The 16,855-nt window shown below is 38.4% G+C and overlaps 1 protein-coding gene across 5 annotated transcripts in view; it reads left to right on the top strand.

Annotated features, from left to right (window-relative positions):
- The window catches only part of SULF2 (sulfatase 2), a 167,277-nt gene that overhangs the window by 54,518 nt on the left and 95,904 nt on the right, over positions 1-16,855 (top strand). Inside the window, exon 1 of one of the 5 annotated variants that reach the window (XM_033003692.2) lies at positions 11,360-11,427. The exons of the other annotated variants lie outside the window; for them this stretch is intronic. The gene's annotated coding sequence lies outside the window, so the exon portion shown is untranslated. Of the gene's footprint in view, positions 1-11,359; positions 11,428-16,855 lie in introns of those variants that run through there. 5 annotated transcript variants of the gene reach the window in all.

Below are 16,855 nucleotides of genomic sequence, written 5' to 3'. Positions count from 1 at the left end.
GTTCAGGCTTTTAGCAGTAATGTAGAGGCTATGCTCAATCCTTCAGAAGTTAAAGAAATACAGCAAAGTAGATTTAAGGGCTTTTAGGGTCTTTTTTTTTTTTTTTTCTTACATGAAGCAGCATTAGGCATTTTCTTTGGTTGACATACTTAGTAGTGCTAGTGTGATACAGCAAAGGAAGAACAAATTGCTTAGACATTCACATGTGAGCTACTAGAGAAACCTATTATAAGCTTAATTCTAAATCATACAGACACCACTCTGACCTTGCCATTGTGTGTGGCTTTCAGTGGAATTACATTTTTACTATGATTATTTTCTCCTCTGTCCTAGAATTCTGGCTTTGCCTCCCTTTTTAATGGAGAGTTTTAATGGAAAGCAGTGGTGCATTTGGCTCCCATCCTTGACTTTTCTGTAGCCAATAATGTTGCTAGTAAGAGTTACTCATGGAGAGATGTTGCTGATCTTGCATGCACAGATTCTATTTCATATACTTGTATATGCTACTTGACTGTATTACAGCACAGTGTATGGTTCTCAAAAGCTGCCACTTTGTCTCTGCTCACTGGAAAATTAAGCTCAAAGGGGTCAGTGAGTGAAAACTGATTGTCATGGAAGAGAGGTTGGTGAAAAATATATGTCTTTATGTGAGAGTTTTAATTTTTAATTTGAATTGCTTGTGAGTGAGTGTCACAACTTGTTTTAACAGCAGTAGTTAAATACTTACATGTTCCCATTCCCTTTTAAAGGTAATTTTATGCTTGTAAATTTGAACATTCAAATGTTCTTTTAGTTTGTTCTCTTGCTTAAGTATATGTCCTGGGTTGAGTGAGTGGTGGGGGTTTTTTTGGTGGCAAGGGATGGGGGCTATAGGGGTGGCCCCCTGTGAGAAGCTTCTCGAAGCTCCCCCAGCTCCAAGTCAGCTCCACCTCTGCACCAAAACTGAGCCAATCAGCTGCGCCTCTGCGATAACGTATTTAAGAAGGGACGTGGTGATGAGCAGGGGGGGACTTGTGTGGAAGAGCTGCGGCAGCTGTGTGGACACCAAGGTCAGTGGAGGAACGGAGCAACAAAGGAGGGGGGAGGTGTGCCGGAGCAGAGACCCCCCCTGTACCCTGTGGTGAGACGGCAGGGTGCACCTCCCTGCCACCCATGGTGGCCATGAAGATCTATGGTGGAGTGGATATTGATTTATGGCCTGTGTTTTTTCGCCTGGCTGATCAAGGTTCTGTGCCCAAAGAAGGCGGGGGTCCTGTAGGAAAAGGTAGACTCCGCTGCTATAATTCAGCACTGGGAGGATTGCAGCATGCGGGGGTGTCCCATGCCAGAGCAGCTCGGGAAGGGCTGCAGCCGTGGGCGGGAATCCAGTCAGAGAAAGTTAGTGACCCATGACAGAGCAGTGTGGGGAACGCTGCGGCCCATGGGAGGAACTCATGTTGGAGAAAGTTTGTGGAGGACTGTCTCCTGTGAGAGGGGGACCACGATGGAGCAGGAGGAACAAGTTCCAGAAGCTCCCCCTACCGAAGATGGAAGAAGCGGCAGCACTGACTGCACCCCCCATTCCCTGCCCCTGCGCTGCTGCAGGTAGGAGGTAGAGATATCGGGAGCAGAGATGAGCCCGGGAAAAAGGGAGGGGTGGGGGGAAGGTGTTCTCAAGATGTGGCAATGTTTCGCGCTGTCCTACTCTGTTAACTGGTGTTGTTAGTGTCTGTAATAAATGTATGTTCTTTTTTTCTTACCCTAACAAGTCTGCCTTTTGCTTGTGCACATAAAGGGTGATTTTTTTCCCTGTCCCAGTCCTATCTTGAATCCCAAGCCTGGCTCTCTGTCCCTTCTTATTGCTGGAAGAGAAGGGAGAGTGAGTGGCTGCGTGGTGGTTGGCTGCTGACCAGGCTCAAACCATGACAGTATATTATCATTATATGTGACTGTATCATAAAGGTTTATTTTTTATTTTCCCTTGTTCAGTATGCAGGACACATGGATCTTACTGCATAAGGTATCTGCAGCACTTTCTTTTTACTGTCCTGATGCCTGGCTTATCAGGCACTATTTAGTAGTGAACCTGGATGCAGAATTGTTAAATACTTTGGTTCTTTTACGGTCACTATCAATATCTAAATATTTTGTGATTATTAGAGTAATTTCAAATCGGGTATCATTACTGTCACAATTTCAGACAAAGGGAAGATAGGTGCAACACAATTCAGATTAAAATTTTGTGATTAGTTTAGGAATATAGGGGATTGATTTATGTAGATAACTTTGCATTTTTATTGCATTTTACAGTGTAATTGTCATAAGCATATCTTTGACTTCATTTGTAGTTTAGCGTGTACAGTGCTTCCAAGATACTCAATTAAGCACCCAGGAAATGGTGGCCATTGTAATCTAAGCTATCAACTGTGGAAGTCTTGCTTTAAGTAATTTCTCAGACATTCAACAGCAGTCATTAATAGTTAAATATTAGTGTAATCATTTACAGTTAAACATGCTTTTTGTGGTGGTGGGTTGTTTTATTATTGGTTGGGATTTTTTTGTTTTCTTTCATTTGCTTTTGCTGTCATGTGGAAGGCTACTGCAGGCCAGTCTGTGAGAAGAGTGATGGGAACCTTCAGATTCATACCATTGTGTGCTACTTGGTGAATGTAGTTAAGTGCTGTAGTAACAACTTGTTATCCTCTGCATGTGAGCCAGCTGTGTGAAAGCATTGAGGTGCGTCTTGCCAGCAACCTAAACAGCTTCTTGCCAACAGAAAGGGGACTTCAGCTACTGAGGGTTTCTAGGTTTACTTCCAAGTTCCAGAAGGAGGTATGCAAGTGTAGTTAAAGGAGCCCGAATTCTGTTGCACCCTACCCGTCTCTGCTTCACCCTTTCACCTTTCTGGCTATTAGAGGTAATTAACAGCAAATGAGTGCCTTGGCTCTAATAGAAGAGAGGAAACAGGTTAAAGAAATGTGACATGTTGGCTCTGTGCCAGTAAATTTATGAAGCATTTTATATGAGTTCTGAGGATAGCGTATAAGAATATAGTTCACTGGAGACTAGTTAAAGATGTGTACTATTTCAAAGGTTCATTAGTAGACACTTGGAAGTTGAATGATGATAGAAGCATGGCAATCCACAATAAGTTTTGCTTTTCGTTCTACCTGTCATTTAGTGATCTCGTATATTAAAGAACAACACTGTTTAAAGAGAAAGGATCAATTAAAGATGACTGGGACAGATTACACTGTCTGTGACACTTGTACAAGTAAATTTATTTGATTGTTTAACAGGGTGCATGTTTGTTGGTAAGAATTATGGTTATTGCTGTGCTTGAGGGCAATCATTTTAATGTTTCTGTACCCTGTGAAATATAGTACTTACATCAATAACACAAATACCAAATTATGTCCTGGATCTTTAGTCCCATTCGGTTATAACACTGAACCCAGGCACAGTTGAATTATTTTCAAGTAATCTGCAGTAGCATTATGTTTTGGTGAACTCCAAATACATTATACCCAGTATACAGTTTGCTACTGAGATAGCAGGCAAGTTAGTCATTTGACATTCTTTTAATGGATTTCTAACCTTGCTGATGTTGAACCTTTCATCTTTGGAAAGGGAAAATAAGATTTTGTCCAAACTGACATTTGTCTTATATCTTTAGTGGGTTTTGACTCACTGAGAAGGGAAAATATTCTAGTACAGTGTGAGGCTCTATCAGGTAAATTGAGTGGATTATACTGTGCATAGTTAGATGCATCTAGATAGAGGTTGTACGCTGTCTTAACGCTTCTGTGTCATTTGGAGAGAGATGAACAGGCTAGTGTGCTTGAGGAGGTATGATGTGCTGGGCCATCAAGGTATTTAGCTTTGAAAGAGAAGTGGAAGCAACTGGAACAAGGAGCTTTATGGTTTTGGTGAGGTGAATTGAAGGTGATAAGACATGACAGTAGAAACAGGGACACAGCTTTACAGGGCTGTGGATCAAAGTAAGCTATACTAAGTGAAACATTGGAATATGATTTGTAAAACACCCCTAATACTGGCAAGGGGGTGAACTGAATAATAATGTAATATGAGGCAAACACAATTTGCTTCATTTTGGCAATACCTTTCATTTTGGGCTGTCTGTAGAGTTGAGTAGGGATTAGTTATAAACATCTTTTTTTCCTGTGTGATTTTGTTAGTGAGCTTTGCAGACATGTTTTAATAAAAAGCTGAAGTCTCTTATGCATTGTCTCAGGAACTAGAGCATTTATACTACAATCTAATACTACCTCAAAGGTTGTAGTCATATATTTCTGAGAATATCTGTGTAGCACTATAGGCCTCACCCTGTTGAAGAAGTGCAGAACCTCTATCTTTGCTAATTTTAGGTGGATTTTTGCCTTTCAAAGTATCTGAGTATCCCCATAAAGCGCTGTCTGTGAAGCTGTAATTAACTGTCAAAACCCTGCCAGTGAAGTCCACTCTGCTCCAGAACATAAAAATGATCTGTTTGTTACCTGTAATGTCATGACTTGTTTCCTTGAACAGTAATTGATGTCAATTGTAAACGATGTCTATGAACTTGAAATTGTGTTGTTTATCTGCTAGGGACCTTGAGAGTGTGATCTTCTAACTCAGTCACGGTGGTATAGATTACATCTGTAGTGCAAGAATTGTCTAGGGACATAAATTACAGCAATTAAAATTAGCTAGAGGAGAGAGAATGATGCATTATTAATTGGCATAGTCATTAAAGGGCTGCAAAGAACCTAAAAGAGATACAATGTCAATACTAAAGCACTAAAAGTGACAGGCAGTGTGCAAAGACCAATGATTGTATTCAGAGCCTGAGGTCATTAAGAAACAGACAATTATGTGGAATTTTATGACTGCAGGTTAGGATTGCTCCAACATACTAACAATATGTTAAAATGGAAAATTTTCAAGAATTATAATATTCAGATGACTACTGAAGATTGCATTAGTACAATTAATTTCTACTTAAAGAAAGTGCAGCACTTTGTTTTAAAGAAGTTGGCAACAACAAGGAATTGTAAGAAAATCCCATCAGCAATCTGCTGAATTTAAGCAGAAATTGAACATTTTTCAGCATTAAATATAATAATCGGAGCTCATATAAAGAAGGATAAATCTTGGTACACTGAAGAATGAAGATTTAATTAAGAGTCTCTTTATACTATAGAAACAAAGTCTTGCCTGTGTCATGCTGAGAAATATGGCAATCTGAATAAGAGGCTCATGGTAATGCAGCTGTATATCAGCTACTTAATTATTCATAAACCTTCTTGTCAGTGAGTTTCAGTGATTTACCTATCTCAACTAATTTGCCTTATTGAAAATACTGCTTGTTTTATAAAATAATTCATTTATAGTGATGTAAATGAAGAGTAAATGCTGAAAAACAAGTGTCTTTCATGAGAGAGTTTTAATAATTGATTTGCAAGGCAAAGAAAACTTTAAATACTGGAGGTGTGTTAGGACAGCAATGTATTTGTTTTGACAACTAATGGAAGAATGAATGTATGTCTACTGGGCAGAGTGTTAAAACTTCAAGGCAAACATCTCTATTTCTTTTCATCTAAGGGATCCTTGGAAAGCTTTGGCTTTTTAAAACTTACCAATGCTTTCCTATTCTACTTGCTAAGAATTAAGATTTCTAATTCATCGCACTGTCTACCCCAAAGTTTAAACACTGAATGTGATTAGCTTTGCTGGGCAGATGCCGAATTGAATGGCCTCTGTTGATTCAGAGAAGCTGAGTAGTGTCAGAGTTCAGTTACTATGCTTTCAGGAAGGCCTCCTGTTGCCAAAATGAGCTTTCTTTTTTCTTTTTCCATGCTGCATGCCAGAGTCTGCATCAGCATGCAACTGGACTCAAGAAAAGCATGAATGTATAGTCACTGAAAAAGCAATACAAATGTACAGCTACATCTTCTCTGAGAGCAGCCACCCACACATTAGTTCCTCCATTAGTAAGTTAGGGGGCTCTGCCTATATTACATATGTACCTGTTTGCTTAGATAAGTGTTTTTAATCAGTTAGTATCCTTCTGGGCACTGAGAACCAGATATGCCATGACTCTGGCTAGTCTTTGAGTGATGGTTAAAAACTACCATGTAAGATAGCCTTTTTCTTGCTACGTCTGATGTTATCTCTGTGTTCAGTGTAATAGAAGAGCTTACTTGTTCCAAGTATAATGATTTAGCACTATCACACTGAAATGTGTCTGCTTTATTATAGCCATCACTTTATTATTTTAGCTTTAGATACTTCTTGCGTGTGAAATTCTCAAAACTCTGCACTGGTTTGAATTAACTGCTTAGTAGTCAGAGCAGGTAGCGTATGATGCAGTGTACTTCATCATAGGTTTTGTTCTGTCTGGATGTTTCTATGATTCAATTCACGATGCCAACCAGGAACTGTGGAATTCAAGGTCTCTGGGGTCTAAGTAACTAACAAGCTTCCATTATTCCATTCCTGGCTTCCATTAATTTTGCTGCTGCTCTTTTCAGACTTCTAGGTTGTGTGGGGAACTCATTGCTGGGAGCTATAATCATGTCAATCATTAGAATTGAACCAGAAGGATGAATATTCATTTTAAGTCATATAGGCAAATAGGTTTGGCTCCTGTGTTCAAACTATGTTTGATGTTGGATAAAAAAGTTCAGGAGATAAGTGACAGGGAAACAAAGAAATAAGTCAGACAATTCTGAAGAGAGTTTGTCTGGAATATAGCAGTTCCAGAGGCTCAGTTAAGCACTATTTGTGTGTTCAGACACTGTGTAGAGATTGGCAATATAGGATAATGGTGTGAAAAAGCAGCGGTGACAAGTATTTGCCCTAGAACAGCAAGCAACAGACCATAAACCTAACTGCTTTTGTTTGCTTAAAGCAGCATATTGCTGTTCCTATGTGTGAGTTGACCACGTTTCCCTCTAGCAGGCAGTAGTGAACCAGCTTGGGAAAATCTTGTGATCATGAAGATGCCCAGTGCTACACATAAGTGAGAGTTGCCAGTGTTCTCAGCAGCATGACTGTTGGGCAACTTCTGTTGTCTGAGCCAAGTTATGAAAGTGTAATCAGAAAGCAATTGTCAGAAACCTTGGCTGTGCTCAGGAGGTTATTGACAGCTTGGCATAGATGAGGTTTCTGATTGGCATTTGATGAGTCACATATGTCCAACTTATATGTCACTGGGATAGAAGTGGTCTAGTCCTACTGAAAAAATAGTCACTCATTCAAAAACGAAATACGTGCCCATCATCTCAACTGTCTTTCACCTTGCTCCTTTGGCTCAGATTTTCTGCAATGCAACATAAAATTAAATCACTTGCAAAAAAAACCAACCAACCAAAAGGCTTTACTATTTATATAATAAAAAGTAATATTTTTGTACAAAGTAGCAGTCCGGATTAAACAGACAGTTATTTACTGATGCTGATAGGTGTGAGCACTGAGAATTTTGCTTTAACTTACTCAAATTATTAAATATAAGAAGATAATAATTGTGTTCTGGTATTGCAGTGCAGTACACTTCACAGCAACTGCAATAAAATGGCAGTACTTTGCCACACAGTGTCAGAAAAGTAGTTATTGTAAGCATTGGCTCAGGTTGCTTCCAGAGCTGTGTTTTCTGTTAGTGGGGAACTGAAAATTATGCAGAACATGAATTGATAGTATTATTAAGGTGAAGACATTTTTATTTTTAAAATTACATATATAAATGTTACAAATGTGCTATAGTGACTAGTGAGAAACTTTTATATTCTTTTTTGGACTTGGGGTTTGTTTTTGGTTTTTGCTTTTTGTTTGATTTTAACAGTATCCTTTTGATCAGGTTGCATACAGCTGTGGAGCCAATTCTTCCTTCTCTGCCATTTGCTCAAAACTCCTGCACTGAAGTTGGTCACAGCATTATTACGAGCTAGTCTGACTATCCAGACAATTTAAGAGAGCTCATGAAATGACTTGACTGAAGTAAGGTTGAAAGGTGATGCTAAACTTTTGTTATGCCTGTCAGAATGGTTGCGTATCGCAGGTATGTAGTACTGTATGTTTCCATTTGAGTAAACAGGAGGTTCTACTGTTCAGAATTGCTGTAAATAATGGTAATACTTAGGAAGAATGAGATATCAAATAAAGTCTTTGTACTACAAATGAAGTGTATCTTTTTAAAGTTCTTTGAAAGCACAATTCTGATAAAAATTATAGGATGCTGTCTTATCGTTTTCTTGATGACAGACCACAGGGAATAGAACACACATTCTTGTTACAGGACAAACAGGTAATATCTCGTATAATTACATTGCTCACTCTGCCTGAGCTTGTAAGAACTTTGCAATAAGTTAAGGTCACTTTGGACTTTTTCTGACTTTTTGACATTGTTGAATTTTGGGGGAAGACTATACAATTGCTTTCTGGAAAAAAAAAAACAAAACAAAAACAACACAGTTAATTTTTTTTTTCTTGTGTTAAAATCTATTTTCATATCAAGCAAGGACTCAGTTTGGCTTGAGGAGGTTGTAGGAACAGTCTTTCTGATTTAATAATCTTGCTCAATAATGAAAACTGACAAACACTGATTATGTGATCAGCAGTTTCGTTTGCATGTCTGGCAGTTCTCTTGGGGGAGGAAAAAAAATGGAACAACCAAAAGACCCAAACCCTGTCACTTTTCTGACTTAATTTTCTCTTCTCTTTACTTTCTGACCAATTAGTTTTCACATGTGCTGTCCTTTAGAGCAAGTGGACATGATTAATCCCAGCAAAGCGGGGTTCAGAAGGGCTTTCCACCAATTGTTCTGATCTGCCAAAACACTAAACACCCTCAAAAATACATACCTTCTACTTGTTATTATACTCTCTATGCTGAAGCATGTGTGAAAGTATTTTTTAGTCATACTATTAAAGTGAGTGTGCTATACCTAAATTGTAGTGTAAGAACAATAGTATTTCCTAAATTTCATTGCTTTCACTTTATATCTTTCCTTTCCTTTTTGAAAGGGTTTTGATATAAGAGATTGAAAAACTTATTGATGTTCATGGATTAGCAACCCTGTAATTTTATTTTCCTATGTTATAAAGTTACATGTTACTGCAGCAGATTGTGAGAAACTGGCCATGCAGAGAACTTGTAGGCATAACTGGGCAAGGCTTTGAAAATCTAGTAATGTCCATACAGGGTACAGTCTTGAAATACTCAATTTCAAATTTCTTCCAAAGGACCTCTCTTCTTGAAAGCATCTTTGGCCAGACATATGAAGATTTGGCCAGGCAAGTTACCCAACACTGTTTGCACCTATTGCAGTCTTATGTGTACTATGTTTAAAGATTCATCATTATTGATTTTCCTTTCTTGAGCTTCTTGTGTCATTTATCACATTTTAAAAGATCAACTTCACTTTCATAAACAGTTTATCTATGATCTCCATTCAATTAACATGGTCAGGGAACAGCAGTTCCCCTTCAATAGTGCCACCTTTCATATCAGAACTACTTTTCCTGAATTATTTCAGTATTATTAGGTATAAAAGAACTGAGATTTAAACTAGTGAGGGCCTCAACAAAGAGGGGAGTTTTCCTTGACCACATACTTTGGTCTCAAGAATATCTTTTGCCAGTGTGTTACACATTTCAGTAATGCAATATGTGGGAAAAATTACTTTGTCTTAAACATATTGCTTGATAATTTCATTCTGTTTCCTCTGGTTCTTATAAGTGGTGAAAAGTCATTCCCTCTTCATCTTCTCCATGCTTTTATGGATTTTTATCATGTACCCCATTATATTTGTGTTGTGGTTTGAGCCTACTCAGCAGCTAAATGCCACACAGCCGCTCACCCACCCTCCCCCCACTTGGGAATGGGGAGGGAATCAGAGGGGCAAAGGGAGACTCACGGGTTGAGATAAAAACAGTTTAATAATAGTAACAGAATAATACGCTGACAGCAATATCAGTAGGTAATGTACAATACAGCTGCTCACCACCTGCCGACCGACACCTGCCTGCTCCCGGCCAGCAATCCCAAACACAAAGGCCCCACAGCAACACTCCCAGAAGTGGCAGCCTCTCCCACCCCTCTCCTGCCTTTATATGGTGAGCATAATGTCACATGACATGGAATATCAGCCAATCCCAGCCCAGCCCTCCAGCTGTGCTCCCCCGCCCCCGCACACAGGTGAGGGCACTGGGACTTGAAGAGCCCCTGGGGTCTCAGTGTGCTGCAGCACTCCTCCAGCTACTAAAATGAACAGGAACTCTGTTCCAGCCCAAACCAGGACAATTTGTTATCTTCTACCCCATCTTCACATAATCTTGGTTTATGTCCTTCTGCAGAAGGTACTCCTTATCATTGGTTATCTTTTTTTTTTTTTTTTGTTCTTCTGTGTCTTCTTTGTAGCGGTACAATGTTTTGAGATGGGAGGAGAACAGAACTGCCTACGGTATTCAGGATGTGGGCAAATTAATGATCAATGTGGTGACATAGTTATGCTTTGTTCTGTTCTATAGTCCATTCCTGTTAATATTTTCTATTGTCTTATTGTTACTGGGTATTGAGAGTACTTCTTCACAATACTGCCTGTCACAACTGAAAGTCTGTCTTGAAAGTCAGTATCTGCTTTAGATTTCAGTGAAGTATGCAAATAGTTAATCTAGTTTTTCTCCCTATACATTACTTAACATTACTGGCTTTGAATTTCACCTGTTATTTATTGCCAATTACTCAATATTGTGAAATTATTTTGCAATTGTCTGTTAAATTTAACCTACCATGAATAATTGGGTGAACAGATATTGTCATCTTGCTTTTTCATCTGTTCCTAGGACATCTATTAATATATTTTATGGTGTGGGTCCCAATACACATTCTCATACGTCCCTTCTAAAAGTCTTTTCCACCATGTAAACTAACAATCTGGTTTGACCTTTCCTTTTCCGTTTCAACCACTTAAGTCACATGCTAGAACTCCTGTTCATCCCATGACAGCTTAGTTACTTTAAAAACCTATAGTTGAAGGAATTTTGTCAAGAACTTTATGGGAAAAAAACACACTTTGTTAATCAGATCACCTTAATCACTGTGTCCCTTGCCTGCTTCAAATGGTTTTAATAAACTAGTGTGGCAATACCTTCTGACTTACAACATATATATGGACTGCCTTCCGATATATCGTATTTATCTGTGTATTACTGAATGTGTTGTTTTCTAACTTCTGTATTCATTGGTTTAGTCACTACAGCTTTTAACACTGGCATAACCCAGTGAAGAATGAGTCTCAGTGTTTATGTTCTCTTTTACCAAGCAGAGAGCAGAAGCAAAACTGAGAGAAGACAAAATAAAATAGATATAAAAAAGAAAAAATGGAAAATAGCATCATATCTCAAAAGAAAAACAAGACTGGGCAGCACATGGCTGTAAAAGAGCAGGTACGTGTTGAAAATCCTTCAGGTGTTTTTGACCATCACAGCTTTGTTTAAATCACATCACTGAATCACTGAAACAATGACAGTTCATTTCAGCCAAGTAACCTTCTGCTGTGCTTAAGGTGGTTTTAGCCATTTCTCTCCTCTTCCTTCCATCTACACATCTCTCTTCTTCCTTAACTTTTGGTAATGATGATATGTGTGGCAGAGACATAGAGAACAGCATTCTCACTATCATTATTGAAATGTTTAGTTTTAAGGTAGCATCTTGTGTATGCCATGCAGTGCCAAAAAATTGTCCATTAAATAGTAGTCCGCTCTCTCTTTCTGAGAGGACTGAGTAAAAGACACTAGTCTTTCAGAAGTGCTCAGCATGTATGGTTTCAATTACATTTGCAGAAGTGCTCAGCATTTCTGAAATTTGGTCTGTTAATATCCCAAACCAACAGGAGGAGGTTGATATTAGTGGAAAATTAATTTTGAATGGTGCTTCCAAGCAAAGATCTTTTAACAAAAAGTCCCTTTATTATTAAAAAAATTATTCAACTTCAAAAATACTTGATTTTTCTCATTTATGTTATGGTAGTCATCTTGCTGTTATGTTTTTGTATGGGCGGTAGTACCTCTTAGAATCAGCTCATGTTGTCAAAGATTAAAAAGCTTACGACAAGAGGGAAAATATTTCAATATCTAAATTCATTCTTTTGCGTTGAAGTCATTTAGAAACTGTGGCTCAGGATAAGAGCACGGATACCACCATGTGCAGTACGGGTCAGCTAACTTATCCCAGGTGATGTGTATGTGCTACAGCTCAGAGAATAGCTATGAGCATGACTAACCATGTTCAAGAATTTGTCTTAGTTCCATTCAGGTATCTCATTTGAGCCAAGATCTCTAAAACAAGTAATTAACTCTGGTTTATTGTGATTGGCTTCTGTTTTGCAGCAGTTCTGAATTGTCCAAGATGAAGGTTACAGAATGTGATTTGGTTTGCATGGCTGTAGGTATCTGAAATGCAGGATAATCAGTTGGGTTCTTATTGTAAAATGTGAAGTTAATACAGGTGATATGCATTTACATGGGAATTAGTATGTGATGGATAATGTCTTTCAAGAGAAGCAATGTGGACAGGTTGCTTTAATGTTGACAGGAGAGGCCAGCATGGCTTGCACTACTGGCCCATTATTAGGAACAGACCTGTATGTAACAGGCAGACTTCTTTTCATACCTTTGCTGAGATGATTTGTAAAATCTAGAGCAGGAGGGGGTAAAATGTGTGAGATAATTAGTTCAAGAGATACCCACTACTTGGAATTTTTATGTGATTTATATTTTTTTTTTCTCACTGTAAAACAGGTGGGTGAAATAGTAATCAAGATATATTAAAGAAAGGGCACACTGGTTTGATAAGGTATGATATTCTACACTGAGGTTAGGTGGAATTGTGACGACTTAGGGCAAAGAGATGATGTCAAGGGCCACAGAACAAAAAAAAAAGATGCTGAGGATTCCAGGAAAGAGGAATAGGAGCTTCAGCTCTTTCATATGTAAGTCTCCAAGTCCTCCCACCTCTGGTTCCTCCTCTCTAAAAAGAGAACATACATATAACTGGGTTATACAAGAAGCTGGACAATTTTAACTACTATCTTAGGCATTTTTATTTTTTCACCCCTTTTCTAAAATATGAAACCAGCACTACCTTGCTGTTGCTATGGAGTCAATAACTGTACTTACATCTATTGTTTATTTCATAATTTGCTAGATATTGTAGCAGAAGTTAAGGGTTTATCTGTACTTCAGTTTAATGTATGAATGGAGTTCTTTTGACTTCCTTAAAAAAATCTCAGTTTTCTGGTAAGCAGAAAATAAGCCAATTATCAAAATATTACATTGTGTGTTATTGTTGTTGCATGCTTGTTAGTGGGGTGCTGAAGTGACGCTCTGTTTGAGGAAGAAGGTTTATAAGCAAGTGAGAATATACTTCAGCCACATTACATTATCCGACACTTCTGTAACAGAACATGACTGCATTTTTCTTTTTGTGGGAATTTGAAGTTGTAAATCTTCTTGCTTAATCTTAATCTCTTCTTTCCCAGAAACGTGTTTTGCTAGGCAGAGGAGTGCTTTGTACTTTGTGGTCTCCTGGGGGTATCCACTTTAATTTTCAGTTTATTATAATTTGTTTTCTTTGTTGACTCTTAATTTCATTTCATCATAACTTGGCACATTGTTTAGCTGCTATTTCCCAAGGTCTGCAGCTCCCCTGCCCTGGTCGTGTCACTTTTGATTAAGCAGTCACAAAGCCCTTTACCCAGCTTCTAAAGGGTAAAAGTCAAAAATCAATAATGTGCCAGTCCTCCCCAAGTGCAGTAGCAGTCAGAGGTAAATGAATGATTAAACATGATGAATAACAGTGTAATGGAAGACGCAAAGTAGGGAAAAGTGCTCACTTTAGCCTAAACTCAGAGATTTATTGCTGAGTACTACAAATAATGGAATCATCAATCTTCCAAGGACTAAAAAAGGCATCCGCTGCAGCTAGTTTAAAATGCAGCGAAAGAAATCTTACCTCCTCATCATTGCCTGTTGTGGTTCAGTTGTTCTCTAGTATCAAATACATGCTGCATAAGGAAATGAGTATGTAAACTTTGTCGTTAAAATTGGGTGCTTCTTGTACAGTTTAAAGTTGTTAAGACTGTTTGGCAGAGAATTAAAAATAGCCAGTATCAATTTCTATGAATGTGTGTACAGGGATGCCAGTATTCAAATGTTTAAATGGTACCAAATGACTGACATAGATTAGTCTTGCAAGATGGGGCTGAGATGGTGGTTATACTTACAGAAACGGGAAAAAAGGAATATTGCTTGAAGAGTGAAAAGAGAAACTTTTTAAGGATATAAGTCAAAAAAGATATTTTGAAAGTTAGAGCTTCTATGGGATAGTAGGAATAATTTAATGATAGAAGCTCAACAATGTGTAGTGTTTCTAAGTTAATTCTTTGCTTGGCTATTGACAAAGGAGAAGACAGCTAGAGACAGAGCAGTTTTCCTTACCTTGCTCAGCAAATAAAATATATGGAAATGGAGAATGTATCAGTATTACATAATTAGAAAAGTTTTGTTGGCTCTTTGTAGCTGTAGCCTCTCAGAGTTAAAATTAGTCCGTATTGAATGAGAAAACCTTCCAGGACGGCCCAGCTCCTGCAGGAAACAGTGCTATGGGTTTCAGTTGAAATCCTATATTTTAAGGGTTTTAATTTTGCAGCCGGGCAGGGAGTATCTTCAAGCCATCCCTACCTACTGAAGTATGTCTGCATCACTAAAAGTGTGTGGGTCTGAACAAGCTCAGGGAAGCCTAGAAATCTTTTGCTGGGACAGACAATAGCAGGATGTCCCTAAGGACTGTGTGGTGCAGCACAGAGCAGCATCTCCACAGATGTGAGGCTGCAAACACCTTTCTGTGAAGGAATCTCCTCTGGCAAACTGAAGACTTGTAAAGACTCTTAATTCAACAGGAAAAATAAAACAGAAGCTTTACTGCTGCTCTTTCTACCTTTGAATAAACTAAAACTTGGTGTTAGGAGTTGTTCTCTCTTTAGTATGAGAAGTGTTGGGTAACTTCAACTATTTTGAATTCAGGAACTTATCATTATCTTAGTTTTCAGTACCAACTTCTCATACAGTTACATTCTAGATGCTTAAATTCACCCTGTGTTTTTTAATGGGATGCATCGTCACTGTTCTGGGTTTCATTATCACCATCGTGTCTCTTGAGTATGCTTCCTTGCTTCTTTCTTATTAAAAAAAAAAAAAAAAAAATCATTTAACTTGGAGATCTCTTTACTCCTTAAGTTTCCCATGACTTAGTAGTACTTCAAAGAAATTCCTACTCAGATCTATTGCTCTTTTTTACTCTCCTCACCCCAAGTACTTACGTGGAATCCACTAATCTTATACATACGTATGTCTTCCATAAATACATGGAATCCACTTACCTTATACAGATCTCTTCTGGAGGATTTGTATCTTCTCTGTGGAACTTGAGAGGTGCTGTATGTTTAATTTCATCTAGTAGTTCTGATATTTGATTCACTTTCACAGTGAGGTCAGGAAGCTGGTACAGAACAGCCTGCAGCCATCCTGGATCCCCAGATCCCTTGCCCAGTGACACTTCTCAGCATTCTAGCAGCAACCTCTTTTCATTTATTACACATGCTATTAATCTGCCGTGGGGTCTGGTATTGATCTTTCAGTCCCATTAAAATCAGCTATTTTTAATTTTAACCCTTTTTCCTTGGAAGAACAGAACTCGTATCCTGAGGTGTTTCCCAATTACTGTCAAGTAGTTAATCCATCCTTTCTTCTTTAACATTCTTGACTGAACTATGGTGCAAGAAATAAGTAGCTTTCTTGAAGAACTTGCGAAAACAGTGTCAGAAACTGTATTCTACTGTTAAAGAGAAGGCAAACCATGCACAGGCTGTGACTGATTTGCTTCCTAATCCTGCTGAGTAGGGTGTTACCTATGTTCCTGGGCAGTTCATTTATGTTCAGTATGGTCAGTCAGGCTGCATCATTAAACTCCTACGCCCATTTGAATGGGAACCGCATTGTATTATATTTTATTATATCCAGTCTGTTATTTCTTGTTGGTTTTCATTCTCTGCCTGATTCTCTCTTTCTCATCTCTTCTGGATTTTGCTGCCGTTTGGAGCTTTTTTAAGGGAAGAGATCTAAACACATGGATTTATTTACTGTCTATATAGACAATTTAGATTTATTTGATCCATCTTAACTATTGCTATCTTTCTGCCAGTTTGAAACCTATCTGGGACAAATATGTTTTGGCAGACACATTCTTGAGTTGACCTTTTCTCAGTCTGTGAACTAACACCAGTGATACTTTTGATGTAAGACTATTAAAAAAACCCAAACAAACAAAAAAACATTAAAACCAAATTTAGATTTCTAATTTCAGAAAACAAAACATGCGTGTCCTGCTGTAGTGTATCTCACTGCTCTTGCCCCATAGGTGTGGAATTCGGAGGTGGACCAGTGTTCTTGCTAGATACTCTGGGACTATGGCCCATGCTGCGGCTCAGGCCATCAAATTTTCTACATTCGGCAGTGGAATAAATTGCCAGCTGAACTTCTCTCAGCCATTTTGTCTTTTAACCTTTATTAATTTTAGTGAGTACTGACTTTTTACATGAGCTTCTACCACCTTTCTTCTGAGATTAAGAGTGACTAGAGAACTTTTGCTCCCCTTTCCATTTGGTACCTCACCTCTATGCCTCACTGCAGCAGCAGAGGAGATGGGAAAGCATGGAGCTAAGTCAGAGGGCTATGGGCACTGTTAAGATACGGACTTTTAAGCTAGACACAGGTGGAATTCCTCAAGTGTCCTGAGAGCTGCAGGTCCATTCTGTGA

This window comes from Tyto alba, unplaced genomic scaffold (genome assembly GCF_018691265.1).
Source record: "Tyto alba isolate M040663 unplaced genomic scaffold, T.alba_DEE_v4.0 Super-Scaffold_33, whole genome shotgun sequence".
In the NCBI taxonomy this organism is placed as follows: Eukaryota; Metazoa; Chordata; class Aves; order Strigiformes; family Tytonidae; genus Tyto; species Tyto alba.
The sequence above is the reverse complement of the archived record's forward strand: the minus strand, read 5'-3'. Positions and strand labels throughout refer to the sequence as shown.